We start from the raw sequence: 20,310 nt of genomic DNA, 5'->3' as shown, positions 1-20,310 counted from the left end.
TAATAACTAGTCCATGTTGTATGCATAATTTGAAAGGCTGTATGTTGTTTAATTCTTTTATTCTTCTATTTTTTAGGTAGTGTAAGGAAGTGGCTGTGATGTACACAAATATTTTTACTAGCCTCAGATTTTTTAGTAGTAGTTGTGATAATTCATGCATAGTAAAAGTAATTGGTGTATTATTTAGTGATGATTTTACTCCATTGTGTCAAAACGTTATGATTAGATAATTACTTTCTATCTCAAGGAAACATATATGTTTCTGTAAACTGATTTTTAGAGCCTTGAATGCAGCAGTATTCCTTAATAGGGGTAATTAGTTTATCTTAGGCTGTTCTGTTACAAATGTTTTGCACAAATTTGTTTAAGGCCTGTTTTCCAATTTTATATGATTTCATGTTGTATTATGTTCAGGTTTTATAGTTGTCCGGATGCTTCAGTAGGCATCTTGAATTTTTCCTATACTTGGTTTGTAGGTATGTTACTGGGAGTACACTGTGTTTGTAGCTTTGGGTTTTCAGGGCTTTTATTTTGTTTTGCTTAAAGCATAATCATTCATTTTTCTGTTTGACTTTTCTAGTAAACTTGTATTTCACAAGTTCTTTTCTTTTTTTTTTTTTTTTTTTTTTTTCCTCCCCTTTTTAGTTATTAATTTGTTTCTTACTCTATAGGATTGTCCCCTTGTGTTTGAGGATACTGCTGTTATGTTATGGTTAGTTCCGTATACTTGTTTTTTTCTCAGTGGATGGGGTTAGTTTGGATTTCTTCTTTCCACTGGTCTTTCTATATGTTTTCTGTGTTCAGAGTACAAAAATAGATGACTTCAGATTTCATTTAGTGCATGTTAAAAACAAACAAACAAAAAAATCTGTAATGTTTTGTTTGCTGGTGTATCAATTCACTTTTTCTTAGTATTGCTGTTGATGAAGACTGGAGGTCCACAGAACTTGTTAAGGTAAGTTTAATAAGCCTGCTTTTTTCAGGGTGTCTGTCAGAATGTTTTTTTTCTACCTGTTTTGTTAGCTTTGTTAGAAGCCAGGCAATGTGTGTGCTATGTATATGGTCACTTATAAGAGCTCTTCAAAGTAATAATAACATTTAATCCATCTAATTTAACAAGAAGTATTGAATGCCTTAAAAATTAGAGGATAAACAAGGAAATATTTCTAGACATTGAAGTGATACTGTTAAAAATATGTGAAAGGCAGGTTATGGTGAGGTGGAGATTTGTCTTCATGGTCATGGTGACTGTTTCTCTGCATGTCAAGTTAGTAAATCATGAGCTTTATATAATGGAGTAAACAGGAAATCTGGACATCCTGGTTAAAAACAGTACTGGTTCCTTCTATCTTGGATACAGAAAAGAGGTGAATGATTATTTTAATTAAAAGCTTGAGTGGGGTAATATACTCTGACTGATCTAATAGCATTCCCAGAGGTTAAGAAGCAATGATAAACATCTCCCACAGAACCGAGAGGAAAATAGGCATGTAGTGCCATCCATTTCTACTGGTTTTACTGTAAACTCTTATATGAAGGCTGTGCTAAAAAGAAGTGTCTCATAATCTATGGTCCACACCAGGCAGATGTTGGTAACAGATCATTGGAGTTTAAATCTTCCCAACAGTGCTCAGTTACATTGCGTTGCTGTGTGACAGATGTCAGCAGGGTGCCGTTTAACGAAATAGTGGCTGACATGTAAGTGCATATCACAGATCCCATATTTGTGGGTCCTGGAAGTTATCTAAAGGGTTCAAGTTATTGGCTTTATTTGCGAAGAATGGCATAGCAATGGCTCATTGCTGAGTGTTATCGGAGGCTGAACCCACCAACACACTTGTCAAGTATTCAAGTTGTGCTGTCTAAGGAATTATGTTCACTGCCTATGTTTTGTAATTATATCACGTAGGATGAGATCTAGCTAGCTTAGTAGTTCTTTATCTGATCTAGTCTTTCTTAAATGCCACGTAGAATCGTATCACTCATTGAGTTATATTTATAGTAAGCTGAAGATAATATTTTTAAATGTATTTTCCCCAGAAAGCCTACATTAAATGCTACACAGTTAAAAACCAAATGAAGTTACGGTGTGTGCACTATCTTCATTATTATGGTGGTGTTAAATATTTGGACTACAACACCACTCATCATTTCTTATCTGAAACATTCAGTCTGCTGTTTAGTAATTACCCATTGTTTTGGTAACTGTGTATAAACTCCTTTAATTGCTTACTCTTTAAGGTGAATGCCTGGCAGATCTGGTGAGCAGAAGGGTCGTGCTTGACTCTTACTTTGTTGATTTCTTTCAATTAAAAAGGTTTTAAGCTAACCTGGGATTGCACAGCCTTGCTTTATGTAGACTAATTGGCACATCTGGTTATTACTTTCTCAAGTAAGGCTGCTTATATTTTCCTGTGCTAATTGTACAATCTAGTAGACGTGAAATCCTAAAAGCTCATTAAGATTTGTGTCATGTTTATTAATTCTGTGTGCTTTTTAGCTTGTTTTACTCAGCTTAGGCATTTATTCCTATAACTACTTCTTGAAGAGTCTAGGAAATATTTGTCTTCAAAAATTTTTCCTTATTCCTTTACCCATGGAGTTCTGAGTAGCACTTAACTTTCCCTTTGATGCACTATAAATTAGTCAGAATAGTGTTTTGCCAACTATATGCTCATTCTCGCTGAAAGGTCTTATATTATCAGTCATTAGAATATTGGTCTCTTTCCACTATTAATGTGCTCTGAGTTGCTGGTAATGCTGCTGACCCAAGAGATTTCATGAACTCCAACCTTATCTGTAATTTGCCTTTTTTTCCACTTTTCTGTGTAATAATTTGTGCTTTGACTGTGAGCTTTACTCATTTTCAGCTTCAATCTTTCTGATCTGAAAGAACTTTGCTTACTCATGACTCTGTTAATGTAATTTTCATGAAGTATGTGTGAAATGCTGAAGCATTAGCTGTGGAAGAGCAGGTGCTCTGAGGATATATGCAGGGAAGTGATTAGATGTCCTGTAAATATTCCTATGAAACAGATGTTAATGGCTCAACTTCTGTCATAGTAGATATTTATGGTTGTTTTAATGATAGGCATTGCAGCTGCTTTTGCTGCAGTTGTTTAATCTGCTGGCTTTATAATGCAGAAGTGGTTGAACTTTATTTTTAAATGTTTCCTTATAAAAAATAAAGTTAAATATTCACTTCACTGTAGCTATACTAACATTCCAAGATTTGCATTCCCACTGCTTTGCCAACACAGTATGTTCACACTGAAAGTGTATTTAAACAAAGATGTTGCTCAGCTGACAGTGAATAGCTCTGATGTGTTCTCATTCACCACTAGTGCTGTGAACAGACAAGATAATGAAGATCTAGCATATAAATATCCATAGTATTGTCTACAAAAATCAAGGAACTTCTGTGGTGTTGTCCAGAGTTAGACTAGTATGTGTGATGTAGCAGAAGTGTGGGATAAGATTTTGTGTAACTAGCAACATCTCAAAGCAATTTTTGGAAAGAAGCTTATGAATTACCTTGATAGATTAGGCAGCATAAGAAAGGAATCCTCAGTTAATGATTGTAAATTACAAGAAATGGAGGGGAAAGAAAGCAGCTTTCTTACTTGCTGTGCTCTCATCTTAAATCCGGTTAATATCTTAATACAAGGTATCTTTTTACTAAATGTCGTTGTAATGGCATTTCTGTGTATTCCAGTATTTTAAAACAACAGTTTCTTTCAAAGAGGATTTTAAAACAGTGTTGCGATCTTTAATCTAAATAAAAAGATGCAGAGAGAACTAGGTGCTTTAAGATGTTATTTTGTTTTTCCATTTCTTAGTTGTTGAAGTGAAAAATTACTCAAAGAATGTTGAATCATACAGAAGGAGTTGCCACCCAGGAATGGCTTGTGAGAATTTGAAGAAGATACAGTCTCTTCTGAAAGGACAAAGGTGATTTATCAAGCTTTTCATTTTCCAGACTGAGGTTAGTAAGCTGCATAAAAAATAGCCTTGTCTCTTAAGAACCCTCTTGCAAGTAAAACAGTAACTTTTTTAGTGGTATTTTTCGTGGAACAGGAAGACATATTCTCTTGTGAAGTACTGGAATGGAAAACCATGAAGTGAGATACATTGAGATGAATGACTTGAGTGAGGGTTGGTTATGAAAAGAATGCTTTGGACTTGATCATTTCAGTTCTTCATGGGAGGTGTACCTTATGATGTTACTGGGGTTTATTCAGTTGTGATAATTCCATCATAACAGAGCAAAGTAACAATGTGGGAAATCTGGGAATGCTGATGATTTATGCGTCTCTAATTTTTTGAATGCTGTAGTATTAGACTTAGTTGCCAATCATACTTTACTCATCTACAGTCTTATAAGTACAGCACCAATAAAATGAAGTCATAAATGTCTGGGGAGTACTATGGCCAACATTGAAACATAATTCATAAGCATTACAGAGTTAACTACTGAAACAAATGTGCTTTAAAAGGAAACTGTAATTCTGGTTGTTCTTGTTATGTACAGGTTTTTTTGTTTGTTTGTTTTTTCCTCTGTTATATTTGAACCATTCAGAGTACTTTGTGAAGGCAGAACTGTCTGAAAGAGGTTTTAAAAAAAAAAAACAACAAAAAACAACCACCAACAACTTGATAGTAGGCTAAAGTAACTTTCTCATACTGACAGTATTAAGGGTGTAATGAGGGATGCAGGTTAGCATTGCTATCTCTTTCTCTCTGGTATAATAATGTGTTATCCATTATGATAGTCTCAAGTAACTCTGTGTTCTTTAATGCGTGTGATACCAGCCACAAATCTGACTTTGTGAGGGTTAAGTAAAGAGAGGACAGTGGAGGCAAATGGCCTTATGTCCTAAGGCTTATGTACAGACTTTTCTGATGTTTGACATAAAGGTCTCATTGAAAGTACTGAAGTGATTAAAAAAAACCTTCACCTGCAAGCTTGAAGTGGAAAGCCTGCAGAAAAGGTTAACTCAGGCACTGTATATCAATATATAAATTGAAGATGTTTGTGACAGTGAGTCCACAAACTTCTTTGTTCCCTTCTTTAAAAATTTCATCAAATTACATTACTGAATCAGTTCTTTCCTCTTAACTGATAAAACAAGAGAAGATGGAGAGCTTCTTCATGCTACAGTTTTATTGGAAAGGGCCAGAGTAAGAAGGTCTTGATGTGAATTTGTAAGAAACGAGGCTGATGGAAGACGGTATGTAAAATTAAATCTAATGGTTGAATTTAAATTAATTTTCTTAAAATACTTAAATTACTCTAAGTACTTATATAAAACTCCACACAATAGTGTTAAATTTTGCTTGAATCAAATGTACACATGATAAAACAAGTCTTCTTTGTCTTTTTTCTGGTAACTAGAAAGGAATTGATTAAAGCTCCTTTTTACAGAGTGGTATTGACAGAAAGTTTGAATACATCAAGAGGATTAACTGTTTCTCTTGAGTAATCTGGTCCGGTTCAAAAGTGTATCAGCAGTTAGCAGAGGGAGTTAGAAGTTCTTAATTGCTGGACTTTGGTGATATATTCAAAATTAGATCAAGGGACCTCTAGTTACAATACTTAAATTAGCAATAATAATAACAGCTTTCTTAGGCAGCCATTCCCCATAACTTGTGTCACTTAATGGGCTGTTGCTTCCCTGAAACTGCTTTACAGAAAAAGGTTTTAATGGATGCAGGTACAGATACTGTGGTAGTAAACACTGTGTCTCATTTTAACTCAGTGAGAATCATTAAGTTAACAACTGAGAATGTTACTCCTGTGTGTTACCATCTCACTAGCTTGAGGAGAAGGGGACTGTCTGAACTAGTGTCTATTAAAAAGGCACCCTTATTGGTTCGTGAGTAAAACTCAGCAGGTCAGCTACTCAGAGAAGAAAGAAGCTGAGGGCTTGAATGATAATGTACTTAAAAATTGGAAGTCTCAAGGTTACTGTAAAATGTCAATACGTAATGTTGAGAAGGCTGAACTTCATATCAGGCAGGTATTACCATCTAGCAGTGTATCTATAACAGGAAAAACTGACTGCAGTCAGGAAAGCCTGGCTTTCTTTTAAGCAGGCTAATCAACTCAGCTGGCCTGAAGATGTAGGTCTTGCCTTGTCAGCAATGGTTTGTAGATGGACTCATATTTTTGCTTGACTTTATTAGCTTTTGCTGCAGCAAGTTGTACTGGTAAGAAACGGTTGCTGAAGGTAGCTGCAGTTTGCTGCCATACCTATCCTGAGTTATTCAGCTTCACTACAAATGTGGAGCTTCTTTCAGCAACAGGGTTGTAGTTGTGCTCAGTTATCTTGGGTGTGGAAATTCTGTTCTTCCCTTTGTGGCTAAGCTGAGCTTTTAAGTTATCTGGCTGACTGATAAAGTTCCCTAGCTTTTGAAGAGAAAATGGCTTTGCTCTCTTCAACTACCTGAAAGGAAGTGGTGTTGATGGGTGTCAGCCTCTGATAATGTGTCACTAGTGATGGGGCTAACAGGAATGGTTTGAGTTGGGCTGGTGAAATTCAGTTTGTATGTTAGGAAACATTACTTTTCTAAGAATGATCAGGTGGTGGAATGGGTTGCACGTGGAGGTGGTGGAGTTACTGCCCCTGGATGTGTTCAAGAGATGTTGTTTTAGTTAGGGATGTGCTTTAGTGGGAAATGTTGGTGATAGGTATACAATTGGATTGTATAATCTAAAAGGTCTTATCCAACCTCTGTGATTCTATGATTCAGTATGGACCTAACTGGGGAAAATGAATTCCCATTTTCACATGCCCAGAGCACTTTGTGCATGTCCATAAGCTGTGTTTTACCATAGGTTGTGTGCTGGTACAGAATCAGCCTGTCAGTTTGTTTTCTTCTTATGTACATTAAAACTTGTGAAATGGGTTGTTTAAAGTACATAAAGTTAGCAAGGGCTTGCATTATGTTGGGGTCAGTTAGAAACTGAGCCTGGACCAGGTGGCTCGTTAGCTCGTTAGCTTGTTATGGGTGGGGGGTTAATGTACAAGTGTCTACAGCTGGGACTCTAAGCAGGTGGCAGAGAGGAGGTGGTACTGGCTTGATTTGTGGTGGCCATTTTGAGAAGTAAAGATGTGAAGAAAATTTGTTAGAATTGTAACTTTAATCTGTTTTGAAGAAAACAACTTTGCTTCCAGGAGGTGGAGTGAGGGAAATCAAACCAAAAGCAAAAGTTTGTAAGTCTGTAACAGTAGTTTCTGTATGTTGAGTTAGAGGAGTAGCCAGGTATTCCTGTTAAAGGTGATGGACAGATTAGCTTTGTTTTCATGTGGAGCTTCCAAAACATTTCATTTGTTTCAAGTTCAGATGGAAGACCTATGGAGCAGTTTAAATGTAGTAGTGAGAAGATGTTATGCTTACTGTTAACTACTATTAACTGTGTTAGCAGACAGTGAAGATCTATTGCCTTAAAACTAAAAGCTTTTTAAGTGAAAGGACGCTTAGAATGAAAGCTGGAAATAAGATGTCTATAAATTTAAGGGGTTTAATTTATATCCAAGTGCTTCACAATTGCACTAGTGATCAGTTTTCACTAAATATATTTTTGATTAAGTGTAAATAGGACAATGTCATAATCTTTCAGCTATACAAGTAAAGCAGATGAGCAAAAGTGTTCTTTTGAGCTTTGTAATTAATGATTAGGTTGAAAGATAATATACTAGAGGGTATAGGCTACTGCTGGTTCCAGGTGTGATAAATGAAAGCCCAATGGGGAACTGAGCATTAAAGTGATATATATAAAGTGCTGTAACTTTTCCCTATGCATAGAAAAAGTAAATATGGTTAGGTATATCCTTGTTTCAAAATACAGGGCAGTGGTTCTAGAAAGAGTTTGGGCATGTATTGTGTCCCAACTGTACACTTTTCATGAAGGTTTTATGCTTATTAATGTAAATGTGAGATGAAGTTTCTAAATCAAGCAGTCCCAGTTTCTTTAGTGTTAGTAACTGTGTGGGATTCTGCTGCTGAAATTAAAGTCTGAGGACCTGATCTATGAGAAGCTTAGAGCTGTCTTTTAATCCTATGCATTAACTGGATAAACTGGGTGAATTTTTGAGGCAGTTTCTCCAAACGCTTCTTAAGTTGTATAATTCAAATGAAGAGAGTGTGGAAAACAGTAGAAGATGCTTTTAGGTGGGGACAGAAAAACCAGGGTAAGAGCAACTGTGAAGGTAGTATGAAATGTTTCTCTTATAATGAATAAGCCAGCTCTGCAGTAAAGGAGTTGATGTTGTAGAGTCTGTTAACAGGCTGTTATTTTCAGGGAATAATCAAATAATAAGAAAATGAACACTGAAAAATGATTATACTAAAAATCTGTATTTGAAACCTGAGTAATAATGTACTGCAAATGCTCACTCACAGCTTGAGCCGTTGATTGACCACCTGCTGGGAAGGTGGGGCCAACCCAGGGGATCGCAGGTGCATGCAATCTGATTGATTGGGAGGGCTGGGGCCAGGATCCCTGCTAGTAGGCTTCAAATAAGGGCTGGCAGTGGATGTGGGGGGATCTTGCTGGGGAGACTTGTGTGACTGAGGCCTTTCAAGGGTAAGCTGTTCCTTTAGTTTGTGTTTTTTAGCTGCTGCATTTGAACAAATTCTCTCTTTGCAGCCTAGATCTTTGTGCTACACTAGTGTTTCTGTGTAGTGTTTTTGTGTTTTCTAGTGCTTTATGTTGCTCTAAACATCCTTGTGCAGGTATTCTCAGAAGCTTACATAAAAAATTTAAATAGATTTCTGAATCTTTTTGCAAATATACTTGAACAATTTATTTTCCCTTACCTGTTTTGCAGTAGAGGAACAAGACTTATGTTTTGTTTTTTGTTTGTTTTTTTTACTTCCTTGCTTTTTGTATCCCTACTCTTTAATGTTTAGAAGTTAGGAATGAGTTCTGTTTAGTATCTGGTATAAATTTCTAAGGATACTGTCTATCTTTATGTGGGCAGCTGTGGTATTGGCCACCTCAGATGTTTGTAATATTTACTTGAGATGCTTTTGATTATCTTAAAGTTACAGTTTTAATTTATTTTCTACAATTGTTTTTGTTTTCAACCAGAAAACTTAATATTAATGTTATACTACAGCTACAAGAATACAGCAGACATTTTCTGCCTGTTCCTTGCCTTTGAGTTTCCTGGTTAGGACAGCTTAAATGGTATGCTGGGTTTTATTTATAATTATTTATACTACAGCTGTAGCTGAACAGCTCTTGTGCTTGTTTACTTGTGAAATATGGTTTTGTTCACTAAGAGTTAAGAACTCTATGGGAACTTCAATATAGGACTTGGCATAAGCAGTTTGTCTTGATCTTTCTGACCTCATTTGAGAAGGGAGGAGGCAAGGTTTCTGGCACTCACTGTTTTTTCCTCAGTAGTAGACTTGGCACATAGTTTATTTGCTCTTAGCTGATGTTTGAAGGGTTTCCTTTGCAGAATGTCTGGAAGCTTTTCTTTTTCCTTCAAAGCTTAGACTTGGTAAATGTTAATGATTCTCAAGTGGTAGAAGGGACTGTTGTGTCTTGTCCCTTCTCCTTCCCAGTATGCAGATGAGGAAGTAAACCTCTGAATGTGCTTTCAGCTTTCTTCCTGAGGTTTTGCCTGACAGTGTTGTAGCTTTATTTCTGGCTTGGTTAGCTGTATTAAGCATAGCTGCTACTTACTGTTTTTTTAAGCTTCCTTGGGTTAGCTGCAAAAAATACAAGTGGTCTATAATGGAGGAGGAGTTTTTCTTAAAGCTACCTTATGTTAAAAATCAAGATATTAACTATTTTTAGCTGTTTTACTGCACTGATTGACAAGAAATCTTTTTCAGGCTTTGTGTGATCAAAGCTAATATAATGAATTTAACAGTTCTGAAGTGCATAAAAAGAAACAAAGGTCTGAAAAAGTGAAAGTTGAGGAGGAGTTGAATTTGACTGCTGTCCAACTTTTTTTTTTTTTTCCTGAATGCATTTGAATAATATTAATGCAAGAAACTAATTAAGCAATTTTTATTAATTTTCCACCCAATTTTAAAAGGTTCAATTTATCTTAAGTATTGCAAGTATTTGCTAGAGCTTTGTAGATACTGTGAATAATATAAGTATTGAAAATAACAATACCATGCTAAATATGGGTGAAAACTAAAACAAAAATATAGGGATGGGAGGTTTGTGAACAAATGTATTTAAGAAGGTTTTAAGAATTAAGTTTTAACATGACTTGTTTTAAGTGACCTCTGCCTGGTTTTACATTCCTTAGACCAGGTGTCCAAGGTGATTGTAAAGCTTCCTGACAGAACTTAAGTATTTTTTTAAGGTGCTTGCATTGAATAACCCTGTACTTGTATAATGTTCAGATTATTGCATTTCAATTATTGGCTTAAAATAAGGAGTGTCAGTTAAGAGTCTATGAGTTTATTTAGTGTGGCTAAATATGGTCAGCATAGCCAACTAGTAAAACCAATTCCTAGTACTTCTCATTTTATTAAGAAATCAGTTTGCAGAATGAAATATCCTGGAATGGAATGGGTGGGAGGGGAGCTTTAAGATAATCTTGTTGCAGCTTCTCTGCTAGGTGCAGGTTTGCTAGCCCACTGCAACAGGCTGATGAGGATCTGATTGAACTCAGCTGTGAATGGCTCAGACAGCATTCAGAACAAGTCTGGGCAGCTTGTGCCAGGATCATGCTACTTTGAGTATAGAATTGCTTCCTAACACCTACCCTAACTCTTCCTCCCTTTAGTTTAGGGCTGTTCTTTCTCATCTTATTGCAGTCCCATGGTTTATAAAGTTAGTCTCCCTACTTCTTAAAGCTCCTTTCTTCTACTGGAGGGCCGCTGTGAAGTTTCTCCACAGTCTTCTTCCAGCTGAATGACCATAACTTCCTCGACCTTCTATCACCAAGAAGGTGCTCAACAGCATTGGTAAATGTTCATGGCCCTCCTTTAGATCTGCTATTTAATAATGTGAATAGAAAAAGTAATGAGAGCCTAGTTGAACTGAAAATGTAACTCAGTCCTTGGCTGTGTTATTACTTTGGGTTATCCAGTGTGGAATGCACTACTAAGTAACAGTTTGTTTTTGCTCAAGTCATTTCAAAAGCAAGAGAGCAGTGCTTATCTTAAACTATGTTGTCTTACTTAGTAGTATTTGAAGTGGTAGTGCTAATTACATGGTTTCTAACTTGAGAAACTAGAGTAATACTTTGAAAGGGCTCCAGCTGAATTGTACTGCCCTGCATGCTACTTTTCAGTGTTGACTTCTTTTGCAGCTCGTGTAATGGCACTGAGGATAGCTTAGGTATCTGACATGGCATCAGTGCATCTGGTCTGGTCACCTCCTGTCTGATAGGTAGAAGCCTAATGCCTTTCCATCTGTTATCAGAAATAAAACATACTTGTGCTGAACTCTTCATGTGACAATTAAAAAGTACATGCAAAACAAAATTGCTGTATCAGCACGGTAATTCAGTGAGCACTTGCCAAGTGGTTTCCTGACCAAAAATTTGAGTACTAAATTCTCAAACAGTAGAAAGGAATTGGTTCTGAGAAGTTACTGGAATGGTGAGTAATATCTCAATGAAGTGTTTGAAAACTAGAAGTGGCAATTAAGGAAGACTGAAAGCAAGAATGAAGCGTGAAACCTGGTATAGGGGTTGTTGGTTCAGAGTCATGGATATGTTTTCTTTCCTTCATCATTCATTATGTAAGCGTATATCCCAAGAGTGGGCTTATGTGACGCAGAAAATAGGGATCAGCTCTGTTGGAGGGTGCACTGCTGTAGTAGCATAGGTCGGTGTTTTCAAATTCCTGGTGATAAAAGATGGGTTGTGTTTAGATTAGAACCATTTTATTCTGATTGATGTGGGAAAAGCATCTGACTGAATGCTTCATTTGCTCAGATATACTATAGTTAATCAGCTGTTTTTTAGCAGATTGTTCGACTTGCACTACTTTTCACAGTGCATGTTGAATATTGACTCCTGAGGTAGTAATGTTACTATGGATGGTTCTTAGATACGTTTTGCTATGTAGGTTATTTTTAAATGTTAGCTTGTGGAATACATTTTTCCATGCTGACACTTAGGAACACATTTACCTATAACCTTCACCTTTTTTAGTCTAAGGAGTTGCAGTGTATCCATTAAAGGTATTTCAAATGAAATGTTTTTTGGTTGACCGATTTGGAGGTGTTATCTTTTCTGCTTGTGACAGTGTTTTGTGTTGAAGTAGCTCATCCATTTTGGTGTAAAAATCCTTCTTGAGATCAAAAAGGATACTAAATCAGGGTAACTACCTTAGAGCAATAATTGTATTTGCTGAACTTAACTGAAGAGCTGCTTTGAGTGGTTGATAACTCTCGTGGAGTTGAATCACACAATGGAGGTAAGAATATTTCAATAGCCTCTACCAATCAGTTGATATTAATCCTGGAAAATGCAGAAGCTGTAGCACAAGTAAGGTGGAGTCTTTTTCCTTGTTTTAAATCCTTCACTCATTGAAGTAGAATGTAAGTACTTGAAGCAAAAATGGTGAGCTTCAATAAAGACTGCAACATGTATTTGGATATAAAGTGGTGTCTTCTGTTTCCTTCATGCTACACGTAAAATCATCAGTTTGTGTAACTTCTGTACTTCAAGTCGTGACCTATTCCTAAGATGAATATGCAGCATAATAAAATGGAATTGGCTTTGTTTTTCCTAGTTTAATCAATCTGCAGAAGAAAACTTGATGAGCAAGAAGTTTTTGCTATTGATTTTAAACTTCTTTTCTATCTATACCCCAGTTCTATGTCTTGTTCAGCAGCTAATAGAGTAGTGTTGTGATAACTCAATTCAGGAGAACTGTTATTTCTCTTTTGAACTTCCTAAAGGCAGTACTTGTATTAGACTTGTAATGCAATTGCTTTCTTACTAATGCATTTAAGTGTTTCATGTTGATTTGCACATACTTATCAGTGTTTGCTATGAGGTGAATTTCTGGTCAAGTGAATTGGGTTTGGAATTCACCCTTAACTTAGGATGCGATTTAGCAACTGCAGAAATACTTAACTGAATTTGTTTGATTTGCCTTGGTATTGCAAGGCATGGTTTACAAGTCTGCTAGGCTGCTTCAGAAGGAATAATGTTCCTGTTAGAAAGAGGTAGCTGCTTTGTTTGGTGTTTTTTCTCCATTGTGATTTTGCACAGTAAAATGTTTAGAATGCTTTTTGTTTTTTGTTTGTTTGTTTTTATACAGGAGTCATTGAATACTTTTGGCAGAGGAAATAAACTGTTATCTGGTGTGTTCTGCAATAAGGAGCTGTTGTCCTTTTCCAGCTCTCTAGATATCTTCCTAGGGGTTAATAAAATAAGCCTAATGTTTAGTTTAGTTTTGATCTTAAGCTATTAAGCTGTTCATTTTTACCTTGTGGTAGAAGAGAAATGTAATGATGCCTGGAAGTGCCCCTTAGGGAATAGCTTTTCTGTATGTCTACATAGCTTGTGTGTGTTTACTGATCATATGCGTACAAATTTTGCAAGGTTTGTGTATTATGGAGTCCAAATTAAACCAAATACTGTACCATAGACTCAACCTGTATGTAGATCAAAACTAAATTGATAATCAAGAATTTTGAGTAGAGATAGCAAAAGCAGTTAATTTGTGTTTCTTGGCAAGTCTTCAGACTGGCTAGCTTTGCCCAAGTTAAAGGAAATATTTAATTGCTGGCTTTGTTCTTTCTCGTTGCAGTTCAGGTAACTTCATTCTCATAATGACTTAGTCTGACAGTGTTTCTCCAGTCACTGTAACTTTAGAACTAAGCATTTATCTTCATGCAAGAGACAGTTCATGTTTTTGGTACTAGGTCACCTGTGAGTTCAAAATGTTTTTCTCTAGAAATAAGCACTGGTGATACAGATCAAGCTTTCTGAATGACAGTGAGGAGATAGGAACTTTAAAAGCTTCTTCGTGTTATGATTTACCTGTCAAACAGTGAGATAGCAAGTAGCCTAGGCTGGCAGCCTCCTTTGACATAACACTTTCCTTAGTGACAATTGTGAAGTAAACATACAAATGAATTTCAGGGTTTCTGTTTCAGCATCTTGAATCAGTTTTTAAATTACTGAACTGCATTTCTGAAAACATGGCCAAGCATTGATTGGTATGCAGCTTCAGGCTTATAACCTTAAATAGAAGTCTTAAAAATGACTCATTCTGTTAAGTTGTACAATGATTTATATGGATCTTGATATGTAGTTCACAATTGTGAACTACACAGTGAAATAACTGTCTGGTTGTTTGTAATGATGAAAAGACAGTTAATATTAATTAAAAAATTGAAAGCTAATATTTAGTTCATGTGCTTTTGCCAGCATTTACAATTCACTGGGTAGTAATGACAGTAATGCACCTATTGCTTCCTGTTTTGAAATATGAAGTGGAATACATCTGTGGAATAATGTTTAAAGTTATATTGCATGTTTGGGCAGCTTGTACTCAAAATGCTGCTTCAGTAAAGCTTCCTGTTGCTTTGTGTGACATGACTTTTTTCAGCTAATCAGAGCATGTATATCTTCACTACTTGAAGTAAATTTCAGAAAAGCTCTATGAATGCAAGTCCTTTGATTTTAGGTTTTCAGTGTTTATGAAGGTAAACAGTCTACTGTTACTTGCTTTTGTTTTCAGTCCAGGCATGCTTTGAGGGAACTAGTTTATATTCACAGAGGAAGCTTGTTACTATTGAACATCAAAGAGCAAGTTTATTTTAACGTGCCCTTGACAAATACATGTTTGTTTTAAAAGATTCCTGCACGGTAGTGGCTCTACAAATAATGGTTCTGGAAACAAATCAAGCAATTGCGTATTTGAGAGGCATTGCTGAATTACGGAGGAAAATTGTAGTAAATGTGACCTTTAGTTCTTTTTCATAGAGGTTAATGATCATCTAACATTTTCTATAGTGTAGAAATGACTAAAAGTTTGCGATATTGAAAATACAGCCTGATTTTAGGTGTTAGAAAAACTATGTTAATTATCAGCTTTACCTCATTAAAAAAAAACAAACAAACAAACAAAAAAAAACAAAAAAAAACCAACATGAATTTCAAACATAAGTACATTAATTAGTATAAAGTAAACCATTTAGGAAGCCCTCTATGTTGAAGCTTCTACCTTGGTCCTCCAGTGATAAGGGTGCCAAGAGCATTTTGGCATATGCCTTGTCAGCAATTGCGTTGATGCGTGCCCAGTTTTAAATTAAATAAAAAGGGTATTTTGTGTTTTAGGCCAGATCATTATAGCTTTACCTGTCCTTAGGAATTTATTGTCCCAGCTTTGACATAAACATAAGAAACAACTTGTGTACTTCCATCTTTGTTGTTTCTTATCTCATTGTCTTAAGATAAGTGAAAGTAATGCAGTAGAAATGGAAATATTTACTTCATTGTTCTTCGGGTGTTTTATGCTGCATTGAGTTGTTTGTGGCTTCCCGAGTTAGGTTACTGGCAATCTTGTTTGAGGGCAGTGAAGAAAAAATAAATTCTGTAGTAGTAATTCTGTGGTGTATGTAGGTCTAAGTATTAAAAGACCAGATGGGTGTTCAATAAAAACATAATTGCAAGAAATGCGAGTTATTTTCCTATCTGCATGTGGATAGTTACGGAGTTTCTAGCTTGTTTATTAAATCATTTTAAAAAGTAGTTATTTATTCAGTCTGCATTTAAATTACTTAGTGCAAGTTGATGCCTTGGAGGTAATGAACAAGGCCTGACTAATTTCTAGCAATTTGGACTAAGGGCTGTGTCCCGGAGGGCTGAAATACTCTGATGGAAATGTTGGTTTTAATCAGCCTGTCCGCTGCTTGATGTTGCAATTGCAGCAAAAGCCTTGGGCTTAACATTCTTAGTCCTGTCAGACTTCATCTGTGTGGTTTTGGTTTTTTTTTTTTTTTTTTGTAAGGTAGCCAACAGTTTCTAGATCTGGCCACTAAAGGAAAATATTCTGCAAGTCTTCATACAGACACAGTGAATGAACTATTTAAATAAGATTTAATTCACTGCTGTTAAATTTGGGTTGGGTGGAAAATAAATGGCCTGTTGGCCTATGTCACTGAGAGCTGGAACTGACGCACTACTTACACTTACGCATGCATTGCGTATTGTATCAGTTATTCAGGTAGCCTGAGTTATCTAATGGAAATGCCTGTGAAGCAATTTTTCTAAGGTTGTTTTCTTTTCTGTGGTATTATATATATATATATAGTAGAACAAGATGTTATTTTTCTCAGCTGTGGAGAGTTATTCCATGACTAGGTTGGGTATTAGAACAAACTGTTTCACACAGGGGGTGCTGATGCACTGGAACAGGTTGCCGAGGAGGTTATAGATGCCCCTTACTTGGAGTGGCAGGCTGGACAAGGCTCCAGCCAGCCTGATCTATTGGCTGATGACCCTGGAAGTAGCAGACAAATAATAAACTACATGACTTTTGTTGCAGTTTCCAACCCATGATGTTTTAGTTTTAGACTTTTTGTTTTCTGTTTCCTGTGTTGATAACCCTTGATTATTGTTAGACTTCTACTGGAACGTGCTCTGACATGGGCAAGAATTCTTCTGATTCTGGTAAGGAAATTTATGTTCCTGTTATTTTCTCTAACTTTGGGTTCTTTTTCAGCCATTGAAGTCCATGCAGGATATGGGTGAGGAGAAAAGGTGTAATTAGTCATGAATTACAAAATAACAGCAAAGATGTTCTGAGGTATTTTTCAGAACTTTATCATATGCATTTGTGTATGAACCCTACATGTGTTTTCTAGAACTAGAGAAGCATGATGGATGTATTCATTTAGCAAGTTCTTACCAGGAAACCTTAATTTTCAAGTTCAGTGCTTGCACTGATATAACAAAGCTGTAGTGCATATATGATCAATAGAAAACAAGGTGAAAGAAAGAGAATGATGGGAAAAGAAGTAAGAAGGCTAGCATATGTTATGCTATTCTTGCATGACTGAAGAAGTTACTTTTGTCAGATATTCTTTTTTTCAACAATAATGCCAATAATCAATTTGTTGATGAAAACAAAAGGAACTAACAATGCAGTTAAGTTTTCTATGTTGCTCTTATTCCTTTATTTGACCAAGCTGGAGATTTGTGGTGTTTCTCTCCTCTACAGAATAGAAATTCCTTCCAAAGGAATTGCTGCATCTTTACCTGATTGTCTTTTTAATTATGAAAAATTTAAAAACAAAAACAACTTAAATGGGATGACTCATTCCCTTTGTTTTGTATGTCGTCTGTGACAGCAATAGGTTCTGGTTCTTTATTAGTTTGACTCCAAATATTTGGAATTCTATTCCCAACAAACCAAGCATGTTCAATTTTGTTGTTTAAAACTATTAGTTTTGTTCCTTTTAATATAAAGTACAAATATACATCATAGTATTTTCTGTGTTTTGACAAGTTTATCTTCAAGGTTCTTCACATGAAACATATTATGTAATTTATTTTGCTCAGTTTTCTTCCTTTCTCTGCTGAAACCAATAAAATGACAAGGTTTCACGCATGTATTTGCTAGAAAGTTGGAATTAACTTGCTCAGAGTTTTATTGTAAGGTGTTATATTCAAATGTATTTAACTAGTTAATGACTGATTTCAGCATTAGGTTGCTTGAACATGATGGTTAGTACTGTCATGGTTACTATATACTTTTGAGGGTTTCTTTTGTGTGTGGTTCCTATCAAGAATGACTGGAATGAAGTAAGAGCATTGGTATTGTGGCTATGAAGTGATGGCATATTATGCTTTCTCTTTTCTACTTCATTAGAAATGAAGTATTGTCGTTGTTTTGGCAGGTTGTTCATGGTGATGAAACCTGAAGTGACCTCTTTAATTCAAATGATTTTTCAGGGTTATGTTTTAAAATTAATGGACTTAAATGATTTTGAGTTTGGTTTTGGAAGGTGGATGTCAGTTGCTTTACTTCAGATTATTTTAAACCTGAGTTTTATAATCTTTCGTTGTTCTCCTATTTGCTTTTTGCTTAGTCATTTTGTATGTCAGCGTTAGTGCTCTTTGAAGGTATGTCTGGTTAGATATATTCTATGTTTAAGTAAATTTAATCCTAGTAATACTGCTAAACAATCTGAAGAAGCCAGTGATAGCAATGCAGATATCCAGGCAAGAGTCACCTAACTGTAGGCATCAGTGAAAATGCACTGATACTTAGTGTTATAGCTGTAATAATTTTGTGAATGTATTACAGAATCACACAGAATCACCCGGGTTGGAAGGGACCTCAAGGATCATGTAGTTCCAACCCCCCTGCCTAGCAGGGCCACCAAACATACGCCTTTACTATTATAAACTGGATTGCAGATCAGTGTCTGGACAAACCAGTGGAAGCTTTCTTTTTCTCAAAGGATTAAGTGAGCTAATAAGTCATTAATGATAATGGTGGTACTTGACAATTTACAGATAGATTTTATTTTTTTTTTTCCCATAGAAGGCTCTCCGAATTGTTAGTACTAGGTGTACAGAAGACTTGCTGAACGTTCTTAAAGAAATCTGGTAGTAGGAATCATTTTCTATTCTTATGTCTGTGGTTTGTTTTTTTCTGTCAGTGGAAGCATTTGTGCTAATCCATTATATTATGTGTACTCCACTGAAGTTAGACGAATCCTTTTCAGTCAGCATCCAGGAAGGAAAATGAGGAGTCCAAGTGGGCCTCCCACTTGAATGGGCATCCCTTTCCATTATGGTTACACTGTACTTTATACTCTATTCCTTAGTTGTACTGACTCAGCCCTGCTAAATAGTGCCAAAGTAATGTCTGTTGCCTAAACATTAGATTCAGTGCAATAATACTTTCTGGCTTTTTGACAACTTACTGAACTTGGTCATTGAGTTTTGTTAAGTCTCTGAGCAGACTGCTGATTTTTAGAGTATCTGGAAATGGTATTTTCAACTGTTTTGCTGTATCTACTGTGTAGTTTTGATCCTGAGAGGATTTTTTGTTGTAGTTGTTTTTATTTTTGTATTATTATTGAGAATGTGCAGAAGCTGGTATAGCAGTAGTTTTAAGGATGTAAATGTCATGGTAGATACCATGCTTCTTTGTTTCACCTTAAGTTAAAACCATTTTTCACATGAATGATGAGAAAATGCTCTGAAATATTGATGTTCTGGTAAGGTAGCAGTGAGGCATTAGAATGAGGGTAACAACTTGTATTGCTATCTTAGAATTTTATTAACTTCCCTCTAATTCTAATAAGTGTTGCAAGGAGTCACTGGATGCAGGCTTTAATTCATTTATGTAACTCAGAGTTACAAAAATTAGGATTGTAGGATTGTATACTTGTTTTTTATTGTGAATTAAATCCATGGTACAACTAAATTTAGATGAAAATTGATTAGCTTTCTTTTGTCTTTACACTTCTCGTGTGAAACCAATTCTTTCATTTCTGTAACACTTAGAAAAATCTGAATTAACTACAAACAGGCAATATGCCAAAGACATCCTTTGTGTAAACTGCTGTTAATTACTAGCTTACATTAATTAAACTAAATGCTATTATGAAGGCATGCTGGCATTGTTGAAGCTAATGAGCTGAGATATTACTACTTAAAGCACTCCTGAAGTTCATTCAAGGGAGTTTTTAAACTGCAGTATTTAAATTGAGGCATACAATAATATGGCAGTTAAGTTCACTGCAGAATGGCCCTGATAGATTTCATGTCATATTTCATATATTATCTCCAATTTCCCCGTGCAGTTAGTTTTTACATAAGCTGCCTTTTCTATTAATATCTATTTGGATTTGTAAACTGCTTATGTGGGTGTTCAGTCAAAATTCCAAGTCACGCTGAAGAACCCCATGTGTGAAGTGATGCTTTAGTTTGGGGTGCAGTTCTTAATGTGTATTGTCAGTGTTCAGTTCAAGAGAAATTGTATGAACTTAATTCTGAGACAAAGGAGAGATTGTGAAATCCCTTTGTAGTGAGATAAGTGGAATCAAAGCTAGCAGACTCATTGTTTTTGTTTGTTTGTTTTTAAGACTTGGTAATTGTACTCAGTTTGTATCAATCTCAGGATACCATTTTAGGTTACAGTAAGCTACAGTCTGTGTGTTGTTACTGTTTCGACCAAATCTTTTGAAAGAGTGAATTTTTATGCCAAACAGGCAAGTCTGTCTTAAGTTTGCATTTGCTAATGCTTATTTAAAATTTGCACTGATGTCTTTCATTGATGTCTGCACAGGCAGCTTTTGGGGCAATATCTGTAGGGACAATTGTTTTTAATGCCTTGCATTAATGA

General features: G+C 35.7%; 1 long non-coding RNA gene across 1 annotated transcript in view; it reads left to right on the top strand.

Annotated features, from left to right (window-relative positions):
- Positions 1–8,559: 8,559 nt before the first annotated feature.
- The window catches only part of LOC140255120 (uncharacterized), a 96,005-nt gene continuing 84,254 nt past the window's right edge, over positions 8,560–20,310 (top strand). Inside the window, exon 1 of the long non-coding RNA XR_011904392.1 lies at positions 8,560–8,590. This is a non-coding gene — a long non-coding RNA (uncharacterized lncRNA). The remainder of the gene's footprint in view (positions 8,591–20,310) is intronic.

Source organism: Excalfactoria chinensis, chromosome 7, assembly GCF_039878825.1.
Source record: "Excalfactoria chinensis isolate bCotChi1 chromosome 7, bCotChi1.hap2, whole genome shotgun sequence".
NCBI lineage: Eukaryota > Metazoa > Chordata > Aves > Galliformes > Phasianidae > Excalfactoria > Excalfactoria chinensis.
Note: the sequence above shows the minus strand (reverse complement) of the source record. Positions and strands in the feature narration are given on the sequence as shown.